Genomic DNA, 17,275 nt, shown 5'->3' on the forward strand with positions numbered 1-17,275 from the left:
GGAGACTCCTGCTGTCGCTTGGCATGGTCTGGGCTAGTGGGGGAATCAGCCTCTAGCCCTGCCTTGTCCTGGAATTTCTAATTCCATGAGGAGAAGTCACTGGAGACACTGGGAGAGAAGGGAAAAGTCCAGGCAATAGAACCATGGCCAAAGCTGATGGGTCAGTGGTTTTTGTGTGATGGGATGAGGAGCATCAGCTGGTGAAGGACTGATGGCCACCATGAAGGTTTGTTACACCCTGAGTTTGCCAGCCTGGGGTGATTTCAGAAGGAATGAGGAAGGTGAGCATGGAAAGAGCCAGAGAGGGAACAGCAAAGCCACCAGAGGAATGTGCCAACAAACTCCAGAGAGCAAAGGCAGTGCCACAGAGGGGAGGCTGCTCGGGCACCTGTTGTGACAGCTGTGACTAAGCATACAATGACCAGATCAGGGTGAATAATGAGACAATCTGCTCATTTAAGAGTGGATATACAAACCCAGCAGGGACATGAAACTGTTTTGCTTTGTTTTACTGATAATGTGTTATTGGAGTCATGTCCCTGGCTGTGTCCTAGAGTGGGTTCAAAACAATTACTTACATAACACAGGATATATTTAAGTCAGGGAAAAGCAGGAAGGGTGAAATGTGTGTATCTCAATTTCTGGTTAAGAAGGAAAATGAAATTATGTTTTTTCGAATAGATTTATTGATTCCTGTTTTTTCAGCACAGGAATCTCCATCTCAAGGGCTGGATCCCCCTTGCAAAACTTGAACTGGAAAGTAATCAGTGAAGGACACAAATCCCTGTATCCACCAGCTGCTGGTTGCTACTCTAATAACCACTAATTATTCTAATAGCAAACTCCTTAAAAATAACTCAATCAATGCATTCTCCAAAAGTTGGAGCCCATCTCTGGATGCCTCCAGCCTGGCCCATGGTGGCCAGGCAATATTTGGTGCAGGGCCTGAAGTGCTTTTCTCTTGTAGTGCTCTGCTTTAGCACTGGTCAGCTGTCTTCTGGATCAACTTTGGGGTTGATTTTGAGATGGCAAATGTGCTGCTTTCACAAAATTCCATCCATAGGTGAAAGAAAATTGTGCTTGCTGCTCACAGAGCAGAGTAATGTGCAGGACAACAACAGGAAAACAAAAGGAAAAATTAAACTCCCCAAACAATGAAATAGCAGAGTCCAGGGCAGCTGCCCATTCTGCAAACCTGATTGACAAGTAATGGCATTCCATGAAAGAATGACCACCCCTGCTTTAATTCCAAATGAAAGCCATATTGAAAAGCTTGGAATACAAATATAAGATTTGTGGAGTGTAAATACCTGGTGAGTGCAGCCAAGCAGCACAAAATATCTCTGGAGGGAGCTGGAGCTCAGCCCCTGCTGGAGCTCCCTGTGCCTCCAAATCATCGTGTACAGGGAGTAATTACAGCTGGGTTTGTCAACTAATTTGGTGGAGGGATGAATTCTTTATCTATTAATCAATGTAGGGAAGCATGAAGCACCTATAAACCATTCATCTCACTTTAGCTTCTTGTTTACCTTTAATTAGAGTTCTGATTTGATTGGGAAAAATGGAGGTACCTTGGAATAGAGAGGTGTCAGCTGGAGCATCTTGGGCAGCACTTCCTGCTGTGGGATCCTCAGGGAAATAGGTTGGCTAGTTTGGATTTTTATTTCCAAAATGAGCACCTATAAGTTGTTCACAGGGTAAGACCCATAAATCAGAGGTAAATAAAAGGATGGTTACAGTGCCAGTCCCTCACCAATGGGAAGGAAGTTTGTAGCAGCGTGAATTAATTAATTTTTAATTTACACTTGCTGTGGGTCACCCTTCTTTTCTCATTTTTCCTATTCTTTTATTGTTATATTTATTCACAAGGAGGATATTTATTTGGAAAATTTCATTTCTTCTTCCCAGAATTTCCAGTAGGATTATAGGCAAGGCTGTAACACCTATACAGAATTATTGGATGTTTTATAACTGATGTGTTGTGTCTGATGCAGATAAATGCAACTGCAAGCATAGGAAGTCCCAGTGGGTCACTTGCATTTCATTTCATTTTAGCTTGACTTTAAATCAGTGATATTTAATTTATTTTTATAAGAGAATTCCTTAAAATGCTTTTATAAATGAAAAGTCCTAGTTAAGCCTTGGAGTCCTACACACGAGTGTGGAAAACTGCAGCTTCACTAAAAGCCATGCAATAAATGTGCCATTCCTTGGTGCATGCTTATTATGGGTAAATATTGTTCTCTGGGTAGTGCCTGGAAATTGTAATTAATTTCAAATACACCCTCTTTTTGTCCACGTATGCAGATTTCAAATCTGTGCCTCGGCCGGATTTGACGCCGTGCAGTGAAGCATCCGAGCTCTCAGATGTCTGCCTCTCCCGAGCTGTGAAATGAGAAACAAACCCAGCCATTCCAGCCCTGTCAATCTGCTTCTCACTGGACAGATGCCCTGGTGCCAGCAAAGCTTCATCCCGTGCTCCCACACCTCTTGGCAATGCCAAAAAAAAAGAAAAAAAAAAAAAAATCCAGAGATTTACTGGACGCAAAAGCGCGACGGTTCCTCGCCTCCAAAAAATGGTGTTTATGGCATTGCTGGAGCTCCTGGATGAGGCTGTGTGAGGAAACGTGTGCAGCCTCTTGTTCTTGCATTCCTGGTGTCCCAGGTATTCTATCTGATCTGTTCCTGGAGCAAGGTGCTCTCCACAGTGATGGATTGACTGGTGAGGGTCCAGGTTGGTGTTTCTGGAATGAGCCGGGTGTGTCGGTGGAGTTTTGTGGATTGCAATGTGAATTAATGAAATGGTGTCATTAATTATGGTTTTAAATATTTTATTGGGTGCTTATCTGGCTAAACTTTCTAAGGAAAGTGAAGAGTTTGGGTTTTAGCACATATAGATCTCTGAGCTGCCTATGGCCATGTCCCCCTGAGGCCACCACTGGAGCTCCCAGGTCAGGTGTCCTGTCAGGCACAGCATTTTTTTGGAGGGAGATGAGGCTTCAGTCTGATCTGTCCAAGTAGTCCAGTCCATCATGGTGTGCACAGTTCCAACAAAGCTCAGCCTGGTGCTGCCAAACCCCCCAAGATGCACAAAACCACCCTGGAGGTCCTGCAAGGTGAGTTTAAAACCCTGCAGGTGCCACTGAATTTATTGTGCAGCAATACTGAGCATGCTGAGCCAATGACCTGCTTTGGTACAGACAAGGTTTTGTTTTTTTTGGCTAACAATTTGTTTTTAGTGTCACATGTGGCATCCCCAGAAGCTGCAGCATTCAGGCCTTTTTAATGAATTCCTGTCCCTTGCATATTAGTGGGAATATTTCCACTGCAGCAAACACCATAAACAGTTTCCACACTGGGGTGTGTTATACTGCCACCAGAATTGGTTCTTCTGATGGTTCATTTCTTTTATGCTGAGAATTCAGGACCAATTCAGCTCGGTTTTATGCATCATTAGAGATTTACAATTACTTTGCTATAGTTTCTTTCTGGAAGCCTATCTCTCATGGTTAATGCTATGGGAGTCCTGTTGTGTAGAGGCTGCTATGAGCCACCTTATAGCAATAAAGCATTTGAGAAGGATTTGGAATTATGAGTGGCTAAATTCTCCATGCAGCGCCTGTAATGCTGTTATCCCTTGCTGAGCTTGGGTTGAAACCCTTTATTTTTTTTTTTTTTTCTTCTCCCCAAATTAGAAAAAAAGAGTGCTGTTTCTTTGAGAGGTTTTGAATCATTTACATGTAATTTTTTTTGTTGAACCGCTGCAGTCGGAAATGAAGAATTGTGCAAATTTCCATTTGGATTTCATGATCCTTAAAATACATTTAGGTTGTATTAGTACATAATGAAATAAGGCCTCCTCTTTTTTTTTTTTTTTTTTTCAATCTCACTTTTAAAATGTCTAATCATTATTTGGGACTTTATTTTGGTTTTGGTATTTTATGTGTGTTGCTAAAGTCAGTAAATTTCACAAGCTTTGCCTTGCACAATAAGCAGTGGATCTGCACATGTTATAATCCACATAACTCACATTTTACATAAATACATTTTTGCACTGAAACAAACATGATATGCAGTGAATAATATGGGCCTGATTTAAAGGGCATTAAAATCAATGAAAAGATTGCAAATTAACTTTTATAGCCTTTAGATCAGGCTCTAAATGGGCAAATTACAGTTATGGAGTTTCCCATTTACATACCTGTGTGCTGCATTTAATGTATTTTATGGAATTGAAATTACTTGGTCCTCTTTTTCATGCTTTTTTAGGCTAAGAATTTGCCAAGGGCATCAACAGCAGTTTTCCCAGGCTCCAGCACAAGGATTATGTAGTCAATCCACAAATGACTCAAATCTTTGAAGAAAAGGACATGGTTATCAGACAGGCTTTGACGACAGCAAGGACGGGAGTGCTATCTGCCTTTTTCCATCAGAGATTCCCATTCCCTCTCATTATCATACTCAGGACATCAGCACAGCCATGGGCCTGAGGGAATCCCATCCAGCTTTTAAGGGAACATGCACAAGACCTCACCCCTGTGTTGTTTCAGACAGATCAAACCAGATTTGCCTCCTGTAAGGTGAGAAGAAAGGCTGGGGCACAGCAGCGTTAGGGGGGGATTCAAAGGTTGCAGGGAATTTTCAAATCCATTGTTATATCTTGGTAATCTTTTTTCCTTTACAGGGTTCTTCAGGCCCACTGAGGATGTGATGTGAAAGCTGCTGTAAGTGGGAAAAGGAGATGGCTCTACTCTACCTGTTCTCTCCCAGTGCCCCATAATGAAAAATGCTTTTGGAGCAACACTGGAAATAAGCCATCAAAATATCTGATTAAACCTCTTAGGAAACTCTCACTAATCACCTTCTCTGCTCTTGATGGAATGTATTTATGCATTATAAATATACTTACTATGTGTGTGTGCTCCATAAATCACACCCAGCACTTGTATGTGATGTATAAGCACATTCTATAGAACACACACAAATACAGATGCCAAGCTCCCACAGAGTTCATCACTGGAAAATGTTTGAAGGATCTGATCCTTAATATTTAATGAGCAAGATGCTATTTCCTTCCTCAGCTTTTATCTCTGGTTTGGCATAGTCATTAAATTTGTTGTTTCCTTGCAAGATTATATAATTTATGACCTAATTTTAGACTTTTGTGTAAGGGCGTTGAAACGCTCGTGGCGTATCCAGATTTCTTCCAGCATTAGACACCAGCTCCAACATGACTCCTGAGAGCTGCCCATCAGCAAGGAGTTAGAGGAATGGAAGGAAAACAGCCCAAAAATATTCACACAGCATTAGCAGATTAGTTTTTGAGGGGTTTTGCCATGCAAAAAAAAAAAAAACAAAAACCAGATTTAGCAGCATTTCCAAAGCTGTCTGCAGTCCTGGCAGGAATCCCCAGGTAAGACAGGCAGCACCCAGCAACTCCTTTTACTGAAAATATTTTCATGCAGCTGCCTCTGACTTTCAGATGCTCTGGGACAGCAGCCTGCAGTGCAGGGAGGGGTGTCTGGAGCTGGGGAAGGATGTCACCCACTGCTTTAAACCACTGCCAGCCCCTCACCCTCTGGAATTTCCTCCCAGCACCAGCCTGGCTGATGGGCTGATTTTTTGCTGCCCAAGATGTTGCTGGATAACTCCAGAATGAATTATTCTAAAGCTGCAGCCACTTTTTTTTTTTTTTTTTTTTTTTTTTTTTTTTTTTGTGTGTGTGTGTGTGTGTGTTTGTGTTTTCTGTATGTCCAGAGTAATTCAGAGATGCTGTAAATAGTGCCATGAGCTTCAGGTATTCTGTCAATTTAAACTATATTGTTGGAACCAGTCTTCCATCAAATTTAATATATTGGCTGTTGCATTAATGCACTTTGAGAGCATTTTATCCTGGTGTTCCATAGGGAAGTGCCTTGTGGTCGAGGAAGGATTTGATGTTTCCTTTGTGCCTGCAGTGCTGTTTGGAGGAGTTTTCCTCTTTTTCACCTTATCCTGAATATGGCAGAGTTGGGGTGCTGCATCCTCAGATCAGCAGCAGGAACACAAGGGACACCCCTCTAACACAGCAACTTCATGTACAGGGTGAGGGGGGTGCCTACATGAAAGAAAAAGCATCCTCATGAAAAGGGGAATGAATTCTTGGATTCAATAAAATTGGAGTTTGTCTCCTTGGCTTTAATGGAGCAGTTCCAGGAAAGCAGCAGAGAACAAAGTGTTTTCAGTATCACATAATTCAAGAGTTAAATCATAATTCCAATTACCATTGCAGGCACTTCTGGCCTTGGGAAACCTATGCTAATATTTATTATTACATGATTGACCTCTGATTTCTTCATCATTTACATTAGCAACCCTGATATTCTTAGTAACATCCTTTAAATCATAGAAGCAGGTGTCAACAGTGCATGATGAAGTCACATCCTGCAGATTTTTTATTTACTTAGTCAATTTTTTCCTGGTTAAATAACATTGTGAGATGCAGAATCTCACCTCCAGAGGGTCTCTAGGGGTGTATGTAATCATGGAATACATTTTCTATAATCTCACAAAATGAGTCAATCCTATCAGAGGTACAAACAGTTTTACAAAGTCAGTATTTCACTGCCTGACATCATCTTCCACACAGCACAAGAAAATATTTACTTGGCTCTTTGACATGAATTGCTGCAAAGCCTTTGGAACAAAAACCAGAAAGTGAGAATTAAAATGGAATAACTTGACTTAATGAATTTAGCCTCTTTTCTGTGTGCTGGATTTAGATGTCAGATGATTTCTTATAACGTTTGGGATGGACATGGACACCTCCAATCCCTGTTCTTCAGTGAGGTGCCTACACACGGATCACAGAGTTGCTCAGAATATCCAAAGCTGGAAGCTGATCCTCTTCTCCATCATCTAAATATTTTCTTTGCATAAGTGAGCATTTCTCTGGATGAATTAAGACACTGGAATTAAATTTCCAAGTGTAGTTGAGGTGCCAAGGGCAGCCTGGGGCTTCTCACTGCCTTCAGCAGAGTTGATAAAATTGTATTTATCCACAAAGAGACTGATTTTTTTTTCCCCCAGATTGTTCTGGGGATGAGTTAAAAAGTTTAAATTCTCTGTCTTCCATATTCACTGCTCATCTTCCTGCCTTGGTGCAGCTCCTGCTGCTGTTCATTCCAGAGAGCACAGCCAGGGGCTTTTCAGCATCTCCTCGGGAAATGTTCCCCATCTGTGGAGCTGGAAAAGTGGCACCCACCCGGAGAGGGCTGTCCTTGATCATCCTTGCCTCTCATCCATCATTGTTTTATACTGAAATTAGATTCTTCTGAACTTACTTTGCCTTAAAGGGTTTACCTGCCTCAGCAGGTGACAGGATTTGGGATGTTTCAGAGAGATTTTGGTATTTTTAAGGTTTGTGAGCCTTATCCAATTGTCAGCAGGTGAGTCCTCTTCCCCTCTGTGGTCATGTAGCCCTAAAAACACCCTCTGATTTCTGGATGTCAGGGAGGGACAAGGCTCAGAGCAGTCCCAGACCCGTTCCTGAGTGCAATAATTTCTGCAATGACACAAGTCACAGCAAACACCTGCAGGGAATCTCCTCGGGCGAAATTCCCCCGGCTCCCATCAGGGTTTTTCCGGAGCTGGGAGCGCTGGCAGTGCTCAGGGCGATCCTGGCTGGAGAGGCTCTTCTGATCGACTGCTAAGAGACTTATTAGCAATGCAAAAAGGAACGGGAGGCAAGGAGAGTGTTCTTCCTGGCAGAAATCTGCTTTGGAAAAATCAGTTTTGCTGACATTGGTAATTGGGTAAACTCCTCCTGACTGTGGGTGCAGTTTGCTGCCCCTTATCTTACCCAAGCAAAGGGCAACAAACACTTGGAACTCTGTAAATAATTGTTTCCAAAGTGTTGGATTTTTCTCTCTATAAATTCTTTAGAGAAAAGCTGGTTTCTAATCCTTTCTCTGCCTATGCTTTTACAGCCTCTTCCCACTCTAGATTTACTTTCTTTCCTCTCTTTAGATTTTAATATTTCTTAGATATTATAAAAATCTCTTTTAAAGGGATGTGCAGAGCTTTTGCTCAGATTGGGAAAATCATTCCCAGAACTTTAAGAAACTTAGGGAGAGAGGGAAAAAAAATCACACAGAAGAACTTTATTGTGCAGTGTGGCAGATGCTGGGCTGTGGTGTGCTGTGTGTCCAGAGCCTGCCCAGTGTCCAGTGCTGGCTCCTGGACCTCAGTTCTGGCTTTTTCCCACTCCAGATTCCTGGACAATGAAGGGGTTGGACCTTTCATTCCTTCTGGGCTGAACCAGAGCTGGGAATTGCTTCTCGCTTTCCCACCCTACCCTGCCATTGCTCTCTCCTTTCTGTGCTGATTAGAGGGGCATCTTTTTCTTGCAAGCCAAATTTTTTCACAGCTTTATTTCACTTTTGGATCCACAGTAATAAATATTAATGCAGAAACTATCCCAGAGCATGCACAGAGTGTGCAGTGCCAGAGCCAGCAGGAAACCCATAAACCTGAATAAACCCAGGCAAACCCAGGGATGTGGGAAAACTGAAATGCTGGAAAAGCAGGACATAGTTTTCTCCATCATCCTGCAAAGCTGTATGTGAATTCTTCTAGTTATCTGCTATTTATTTCTTTACTTATTTTGACAAAAGACACAAATAATGAGAAATACCTCACTGGAGCCTGGGTTCTCCAGCTTGGGGGAAGGAATCCCTGAGGAGCACAGCTGTGACATTTCCTTCTTGTCTTCAAGTAGTGACTCAGGTTTTCCTTGATTCTAGGAGTCTCCCATGAAGGAGGGACTGATCTTCCCTTCTTCCCCTTCAAAGCCAAGGGTTTCAGGTCTTGGATGCCACCAGCAGATCTCCAAGTGCCTGGATGATGGTCTGCTCCCTGCCCTAGGTGAAGCAGGAAGAAATTTAAAATTTAGAATCATGGAATCCTTAAAAAGGGAAAAATACTTTAAGCTCATCAAGCCCAGTGACAACTCATGTTCACCACCAAGCCACGTCCCCAAGTGCCACACCCACAGGTTTTTGGAGCACTTGCAGGGATGGTGACTCCATCAATGTCTTGAGAAGCCCATTCCAATTCTTTACACCCTTTCCATGAAGAAATATTCTCTAAAATGCAATCTAAACCTCCTCTGGTGCAACTTGAGGCTGTTCCCTCCTCTCATGTCCCTGTTCCTGGCTGTCCCCTCCTGTCAGGGAGTTGTGCAGAGCCACAAGGTCCCCCCTGATCCCCCTTTCCTCCAGGCTGAGCCCCTTTCCAGCTCCCTCAGCCCCTCCTGATGCTCCATCTCCATTCCCAGCTCCATTCCCATCTCTGGACTCACTCCAGCCCCTCAAGCTCTCTCTTGCAGTGACTGACCCAACACCTGACACAGCATTCGAGGAGAGGCTGGTACTTTTTCCACCTGGGGGAAAAAAAAATGTTCCAAACAAAATACATCTCTGTATTTTGAGAAGACACCTACCAGCAGAGTGGGGATGTTTGTGCTCCATGCCATCCATCACTGCAGGAGCTGCTCCTGGGCTGTGCTGGTGGCCAGAGGAGCTGTCAGGGCTGGTGCTGGCACTGCTCCCTTGGCACTGAAGATTTCTGCTCTGACAATTTTTGGCTCATTTAGGTTCCTCCAGAGCTGCATGGAATGTGCAATGCCCTGCCCTGTGCTGACAGGGAGCTTCAGTGCAGATTGAAGGAGAAATCCTCTCCCTGCATCACTTTGTTCTGCGCTGCTCTAAAATCATTTTCCTTGTTCCTGCAGCTCCTGTAAAGCCAGAAGAGCTCTCTCTATATTTGTTTCCCCAATGCCTTTTTCTCTCTGCTTACAGCTATAAAAGCAGCTTTTCATGCTCCAAATCAGGGATAAATGGAAATCTCTGCTGAAGAAATAAAACACAAGGCTAATCAAATTGTGGCACAGGAAGCAGCCTTCAGCCAGTGCATTTTTTGAGAGCTATTTTTAGACCACATTTTTATTTTGTCACTCCATATGGGAAGTCAAACCCATATGGTTTGGGAGAATGGAAGGTTGTGCTTTTATAGTGATCTCACAAACTATCCCAGCTCAGCTTTGTCCTTAAACTCGTGCTTAAATCCAATTGTCTGAGGTGGGACTGCAGCTCATCAGCTGCTCCTGAGGTTGTACCAGCACAATTCCCTCCTGAGGTGTAAAACCATTCTACATTTGTTAAACTAATCTCCAGTTAACTCAGCTCTTCTTAGTTACAACTTTTCTCATTCTTACACCTTCCTTTTTTGCCTTTTTAAGTTCTCCATCTCTTCTCCAGTGTTCTGATGCCCTGCTGGGTGTGTTTGGTCCAGCACCAGCCAGGATGCAAAGCTGAGCATCCTCAGCATCACCCTCCTGCTCTTCACAGTAGATGTTGCTGTCTTCCAAAACCCAGATTAATGTGATTTTGAGGAATTGAACTTTATCCTGCCCACAAAACCTTGGCAAATTCTGAGTGCCCTGATGAAGCAATAATTGACAAGGAAAAGTATTTTTCTTCTGTCACCATAAATGTATAAAACTGGAAATGCATCCTCAGTGTTTTCTCCCACCAGAATATTCAGTTTATTTGTGTTAAAAGTTTTTCATTACATTGAACCAAAAATTATGTGTCTTTTAAGGAATTTTGTGGCATGGTTAAAAGCACTGACAGGAAGTTTCTAATGAGGTAAATTTCAGAGGATCATTTAATGAGTTTTTCAATTGTAATCCTGGAGTTTCTTCCCTTTGCAGTTTTTCAAAAGGTGGAATTAAACAAACCCAAATGACAGGAAGATGCAGCTGGATGCTTTTATAGGTAAAACAGTGAGAAGAGGCTCAGAAATGTGGTTGTTTTGGTTTAGTGGATATGTTGGAATTGGGTTGAAGTTTGGAATGGATGATCTTGGAGGTTCTTTCCAAATTTGGTGATTTTGTGATTCTGTGTTACAGAGGCTCAAACACCCCATGAAGCTGCTCTGACTTAGAGAAAAGCAATTTTCTATGTTAGTTTTGATTCCAGAGCTGTATCTAACCTCAATGCAGAAGCAGAGCTAAGGAAAGAGCAGAGCATTCACAACTAATATTTTTATGCCTTTTTTTTTTTTTTCCTTAGGAAACAATTCTCCCCTTTTTGAGGGGATAAAGTGCAATGGGAATAGGACTGCTCAGTGGAGAATTCCTTGTGGCAGAAGGATGGGCAGCATGGAGATTTCTGAGACAGTTTGGATGTCACTTCCATCAAGTAGAAGGAATGTTATACTGAAACTGCTCATCAAAACTGAGACCTCATGGATTATTTTGTTGGAAAGTCAAGAAAAAAATCACTGATCTTTTTTCCCCAGGGCAGAGATTTTGTGTTAGAGGAGAAAATGAGAAAACAACCAAAAGAGGGAAAAAGGGGAAACCTGAGATTAGATTAAAGGTATCAAAATTTGTAAAATAAATTTATATCCAAAATCCAGGATTATTTTGAAATCCAAGGAACTACTGTCACATTATTTATTTGGGGCTCTATATTCAGAAAATCCTCATCACTGTTCAAAAAAATTCTGAAATCCCAAAAGACAGGGAGAACACCTGGATTTATGATACTTGGGAGTGTTGGAATTAGATGCAATTATCTGGGTTTTCCCAGGAATGTTGTTCTGGAATATTTGTGTAACAGAAATCCTGGTACAGGTGCTGGGAGTGTGATGTGGGTACAGGAGGATTTGAGGTGAACTCCTGATGTCCCTGCTCTTCCTGGATGTCCCCTGGGACATTGGAGCATCATGGTTGGGGTAAATCCAGCCAGGAATCTGCCAGTGCCTTCAGCAGAGCTGAATTCCATCCCAGTGTGACACAGGATGGCATGGAGTGATGTCAGGTCACTGATGTAGAACTGAAAGGTTCTTTGTCATGTAATTCATCCCAAAATTTCACTTGGGACTTTTAACCACAATTCCATTGCAAATATATGGATAATGTGTTTAGGCATTATCCTTAAAAAAGTAAAGAAATAGTTTTTTTAAGAGATGGATGATCTGTAGAAGACATTTGTGTAATTTTGCATTCTAAATGTGAATTTATATTTAAAAATAAATTTGCATAAAATCTCCAGCTCTCGATGTCATAGTTCTATTCTATCTTTAATTCAGATGCTCAAAAAATGTAAATTATTTTTACAGCTAAATAAAAGCCATACAAAGCTGCCAGGGGAGAATAATGAGATACACATAGTGCCATGCAGCCATGATAAATCCAGCAGCACCATGGTTACAGCCAAAATGGGAAGCCATCAGAAACCAGGGAATATCAGCAGATTCCTTGGATTCTGCAGACTAATCTGAACTGGGGGAAACTCATGACACAGGTTGGTAAGGGAAAATATTTACCTGCAAGATAAACAGGCCCCTAAAATGAGGAGCAAAAGTTGGTTTAGATGGAAGGGGTTTATTATATTTTTAATATTATTTATACAATATATTTATCAGCCATATTTGGACCAAGCTCTGCATATATGAAAAATATCAGAATTCTTGTAGCACAGGGGGATTTGCAAATAATTGTGAGGGGGTTGCCAGTGATGTACAAGGTTATAAAATAAGATTTGGCTATGAGGATGGGGGGAGGGATATTGGGATCCCTCAGTCATGGGGATCCTTAGTGAGTAAAAGGCTCCAAATGTCACAGATCTGGATTCAAACACAGATTAAAAACTGGGTCCTCCCTCATCAGCAGTCAACTCAAACATGAGGAGATAATTATCCTAAATAAGGGTGTGAAAAACCCGGGCTGGTGGTATCATAGAAGGGTAAATAAAAGGTACAGAGAAAGCTCAGCCTCCTTTCCTGATGAAGAGGATTGAGGAATAAGAACCTTTATTTTCAAGAGGACAAACCTTGCCTTCTGTGACTTGCTGTGGCTGATGCAGGTAGGTCTCATCATTCCCTGGTTTTAGCTCATCTCTGGCTATGTCTCCCAGTAAAATTGGGTTTTTTTAACTGTTTGTTTGCTGCTGGAAATGTCTAAATCCACCCTGCTCTTCAAAGCTTGTGTAAAATGCACAAAAGCTGATTTTCACAGCACTGCTGACCTGTTTGCTGAGTTCCAGTGATCTTGCTTTAATTAAGCTCAATATTAAGGTCAGACAGGGTCAGTATTAAACTTGGTATTAAGTTCAAACAATTCAGGAGTCACTTGATGATTTTGGAGGTGTTTTTCAACCCTAATAATTCCAGATTTCTAAGAGTGGCTCTCCAGGAGCTGGGTGGCTGCTCCAAGGCTCCTTGCAGGAGAAAGGGACCAGAGGAGCAGGAGTGATGAAGGGGTGATTTTTTCATCCTTTCATGAATGAAAATGAAAAAATTCCAGTGTTTCTGGGTGAGTGACCCCACAGAATTCTTGGAGGAAGCAGCTCTGACAGGCTCTCCTGCAGAGCCCACATTTTGCAGAATATTTGTTCCAGAGCTGCCACTTTCCAATTTTATTTTGTGGCCAAGTCTGCAAAGCAAACCTTTGGGTTTGGCATCTGCTGCTTCTCCCTTTGGGTTTCCTCTTCCACACAAAGCAAAGAAGCACTGGTTTTGTGCTAAATTTGGAAGTGGCACCAGCCCCTGTGTGACTCTGAGCACATTTTGAGAGGTGCTGAGGTGTTTAAACCCCTGAAGGAGGGATCCTGGTGGTGTTTGGTGCTCTAGGTGTGTGGACAGCTCGTGTGCTTTAATTGAGGCAGTGCCTGAGTTCTTTAACTGGGTGGGATCAGCACAAGCATCCCTGAATGACAAGATCTCTTCTGAGTCTGTTTTCTAAACTAATGACCACCAGGCATTAAAAACTCAGTTCTGGGTTTGGAGAGCTTGTTGCTTCCCACTTAATAAAAGTGAATACCTTCACCTTAAAATAAAATGTCTTTACTTCTAAGATGTTGGAGCATAGGAAAACGGAGTCTTGTGAACTTGATGCCCTTGGAAGTTGAAGGTATATTTAAATGTCCATAACTTTAAGAAAAAAGAACAAGATAATTCTGCTTAGAAATATTTTAAAACAAAAAAAATCATGCTCAGCAGACAGCTCTTATGACAAGGCTCTGCCCAGAGTGAATTTTTATGCTTGAGTTATAAACCCTTGAAAAATGGGGATCCTAATACAAAAGCTGACACAGCTTTAACTAAAGCAGCTCTAGTAAGTGCTGCTATAATTATTTGCTCATTAATTACAAATTTTGCAAGACATGAGAGTAACACAAATTGGAAAATAGGAATAATTATCAGTAATAACGCCACAGAAGCTGGACACATTGAAAGTATCTTCCTCTTTAAATTTAATAATAGCAAGACAGCTAGAAAACTAATAAGAAATACATAATTGAAAATTAACCCTGCAAATCTGCTGTTAATAAACCATGGTACTCTTGCACTACAATAATTTTACACAGCCCTTAATTTGCATTTGAAGTGTTATTCCAGGTAATACTTTGTGCCTTCACAACAATTAATGTGTCTTTGAATTAAAACAAAAACGCCAGGGTTGGATTTGGGATAGCTGGGGAGGAGGGAATGGCATCTCCTGCAGTTTCTAGCAGCTCAGAGCTGGGATGGCTGGAAATCAGATGTACAATGGGGATTTTTGTGCTGTGATGGCTCAATGCTGTTCTGTTGTTGTTGAATTGGGGCATTGTGGGGTTGCATCCTCCCCTTGTGTAACCCACCAGTCGGGCTCTGGGATCACTTGCACTTTCTCATCCTCCGAGGTGTGAGGATGGATTGCTCAGGGATGATTTAAACACCAGGGCACAGGGAAGGGGGAGTGTGTGGTCCTTGAACTCCCCAGCTGCTGCACAGGCTTTTCCCAGCGACTTTGAGTGGTTTTCATGGATCTAATGGGGGCAGTGCTGGAGGCACTGGGATTTGCTGGGCAGGGAAACTCAGTGCAGCCTCTGGCTTAATGAGAGGAGCTGCTGGCACCTCTTGCCTGAGGTTTTTTCCCCACTCAAAGGGAAGTGGCACTTCCTTATGAATGTTTTATATCTGCTAGCAATTGACAAAAGCTTCCAAAAATCTTAAATCAATCAATTTGCATGTAAAGATGAAGAGAATTGTTTACTCAAAACGCAGACTGAGGCAACTGCTCTTGCTAAGTATCTCCCACTCACAAAATAAACCTGATATCTATCTCTGCCTGCACAGAAAACTCAGAGCCAAGAAGTGTTTAATAATTTTGGAGCTCATATCTAGCGAGCTCTGAGTGCCCAGCTGAAAGAAAGGATAGATTCTAGGACAAAAATCAGACTTGACAGCAGATATCTATTATATTGCAATACTAATGGCAGTGGAGGTATAGCCAGGCACTCAAAGTTGTGTATGACCAAGCAGCTTTAAAAAAAAAAAATAAAATAAAAATAGAAAAAATAACCCAGAGACCTCCAGTGTTTGGCACCAGAGAGGAGGAACATTGTACACAAACAATTGGGTTAAGAGTGTGCACTCCAAACAGGGTTCCTGCACAATTCCAAACTCCATCAAGGGCTGCATGTAAAATGTTGGCTGCTTTGTGCAAACCCACAAATCCTGGGGAAAGGCCACGCAGGGTCAGCAATTCAGCTGTTTGCCTGCTCACTTTATGTAAGAGGTTAGCAGCAGTGTGCTTTTTGTCCCAAGCCAGCAATAGCAGGAACAGCTTGTTTCTGAAAGGGCTGGGGCTCCCCTTGCAGTGCTGGAGAAGGGGTCCCGAAATAAACCTTGGATGGGGATAGTCTTTGATTTGACCTCTTCTACATTTGTTTGGTTCTGTGTGTTTGGCTCCTGTTGCTCCCCTCAGCCTGTAAAGCTCAGACACCACCAGCACAGGTATTCTCCATTTCAATGCGTTTCAGGGAATTTCAAAAACATGGCAATGTGGGAAAATAAAGAATTTTGGGTGCCTGAGCTCTTTCCCCCAGAGCAGATTGGGGGGTTGGATGGAAAACAAATCTTCCATCAGCTCCCAGCCTCTGGGTGAAGTCCCAACAACATCCCAGGTCTCTGTGGCTCAGCCCAGGGAGGGAGAGAATTTCTCTGTTGTATTTGAGCTATAGGACAGCAGTGAAAAGAATAATGTAACATATTCTTCATGTAATGGAGAAGCAAAAGAGAGCTTCATTTAAAGAAACACTACACTTATATATAGGGTAGTTAGTGCAAAACAGAATAGAAAAGGATCATTGGTCCAAGAAGGCAACACCTCTTTGAAAACATGTTTTGTGCCAAACATCACATCTCTCACACATCCTGCAGGTGCATAATCATTGTAATAATATCTTGTTCTTGAGCAGCCTGAGGAACCCAAGGCTTCAAGGCTGCTTTTTCCCTGGTTCCCAGCAGTATCCAACAATATTCTCCTTCCAAACACCTTCAGAATCGGGTGCATAGTAAAAAATACAAAAATGATACATTTCTTTGCAATCTCTTCTGCTTTTGGGCAAAGCTCTTTGAGCAGTGGAGTAGAGCTTATTTTAGGGGTGTGAGACCTGGCACAGGGTGTCCAGAGAACTGTGGCTGCCCCTGGATCCCTGGAAATGTCCAAGGCCAGGTTGGATGGGGCTTGGAGCAGCCTGGGATAGTGGAAAGGGTGGATTAGCTGGTATTTAAGATCTCTTCTGACCCAAACCATCCTGTGATTCCATGATTTGTGTGAACTCAGTGTGACCAAGCTTAAACTTGCTGATGTGAAGGAGGTTTCCTTTGATCCATCAGGATTTGGAAAAGGAACAGAGTAAGGATGGGAGTCCTCAGCTTAGCCCTGGTCAAGGTTCAACCCCTCCATTTGTGAATGTAAGAATTGCTGATAAGGGCTGTGGAAGGCTGGGTGGATAACCCTGAACTTCCACGTGTGTCTGTAGGTCCTTCTGAGAGTTCCATGCAAACCCAGAGGGAGTTTTAGGGCTGTGCTGGATTTGGTGTGGGAGCTCAGAATCTCAGCCAGCCCTGGCACATCTTTGGCAGAGACAACCTTGGGAGCCACATGGATGAAGAGGAACAGGGAATGGGCAGCTACAGAGCCAGCCTTGGGAAAAAGGAGATGGAAAATACCCTCTCCTCCTGAAAACCAGCAGGCTGGGGGAGAAATGTGCCTCTAATGCAGCTCCTGGGGCTGCCTCTGCCACTGAATCCCAATCAGTATTCTATTCATCCCTGTTTTCTCAAGGAAAGACATAAAGGAGCAGCATAGCCAAAAGGAAGCTATTTTTAGAAGATGGAGAGATGATTTTTTCCCCCTCCAAACCATTCTGCTGTTATTTATGTTGCGTGGTTCTTG

At 42.5% G+C, this 17,275-nt stretch overlaps 1 protein-coding gene and 1 long non-coding RNA gene across 2 annotated transcripts in view; one reads left to right on the top strand and one right to left on the bottom strand.

Annotated features, from left to right (window-relative positions):
- The window catches only part of LOC306808528, an 80,367-nt gene extending 73,633 nt beyond the window's left edge, over nt 1-6,734 (top strand). Inside the window, exons 5-7 of the long non-coding RNA XR_013776056.1 lie at nt 2,308-2,722; nt 4,270-4,580; nt 4,685-6,734. This is a non-coding gene — a long non-coding RNA (uncharacterized lncRNA). The remainder of the gene's footprint in view (nt 1-2,307; nt 2,723-4,269; nt 4,581-4,684) is intronic.
- LOC306808552 (sodium/hydrogen exchanger 2-like) overlaps nt 1-17,275 on the bottom strand; it is a 516,475-nt gene that overhangs the window by 317,597 nt on the left and 181,603 nt on the right. The window lies entirely within an intron of this gene.

The sequence above is a fragment of the Erithacus rubecula genome (assembly GCF_903797595.1).
Source record: "Erithacus rubecula genome assembly, chromosome: 15".
Classification (NCBI taxonomy): Eukaryota; Metazoa; Chordata; class Aves; order Passeriformes; family Muscicapidae; genus Erithacus; species Erithacus rubecula.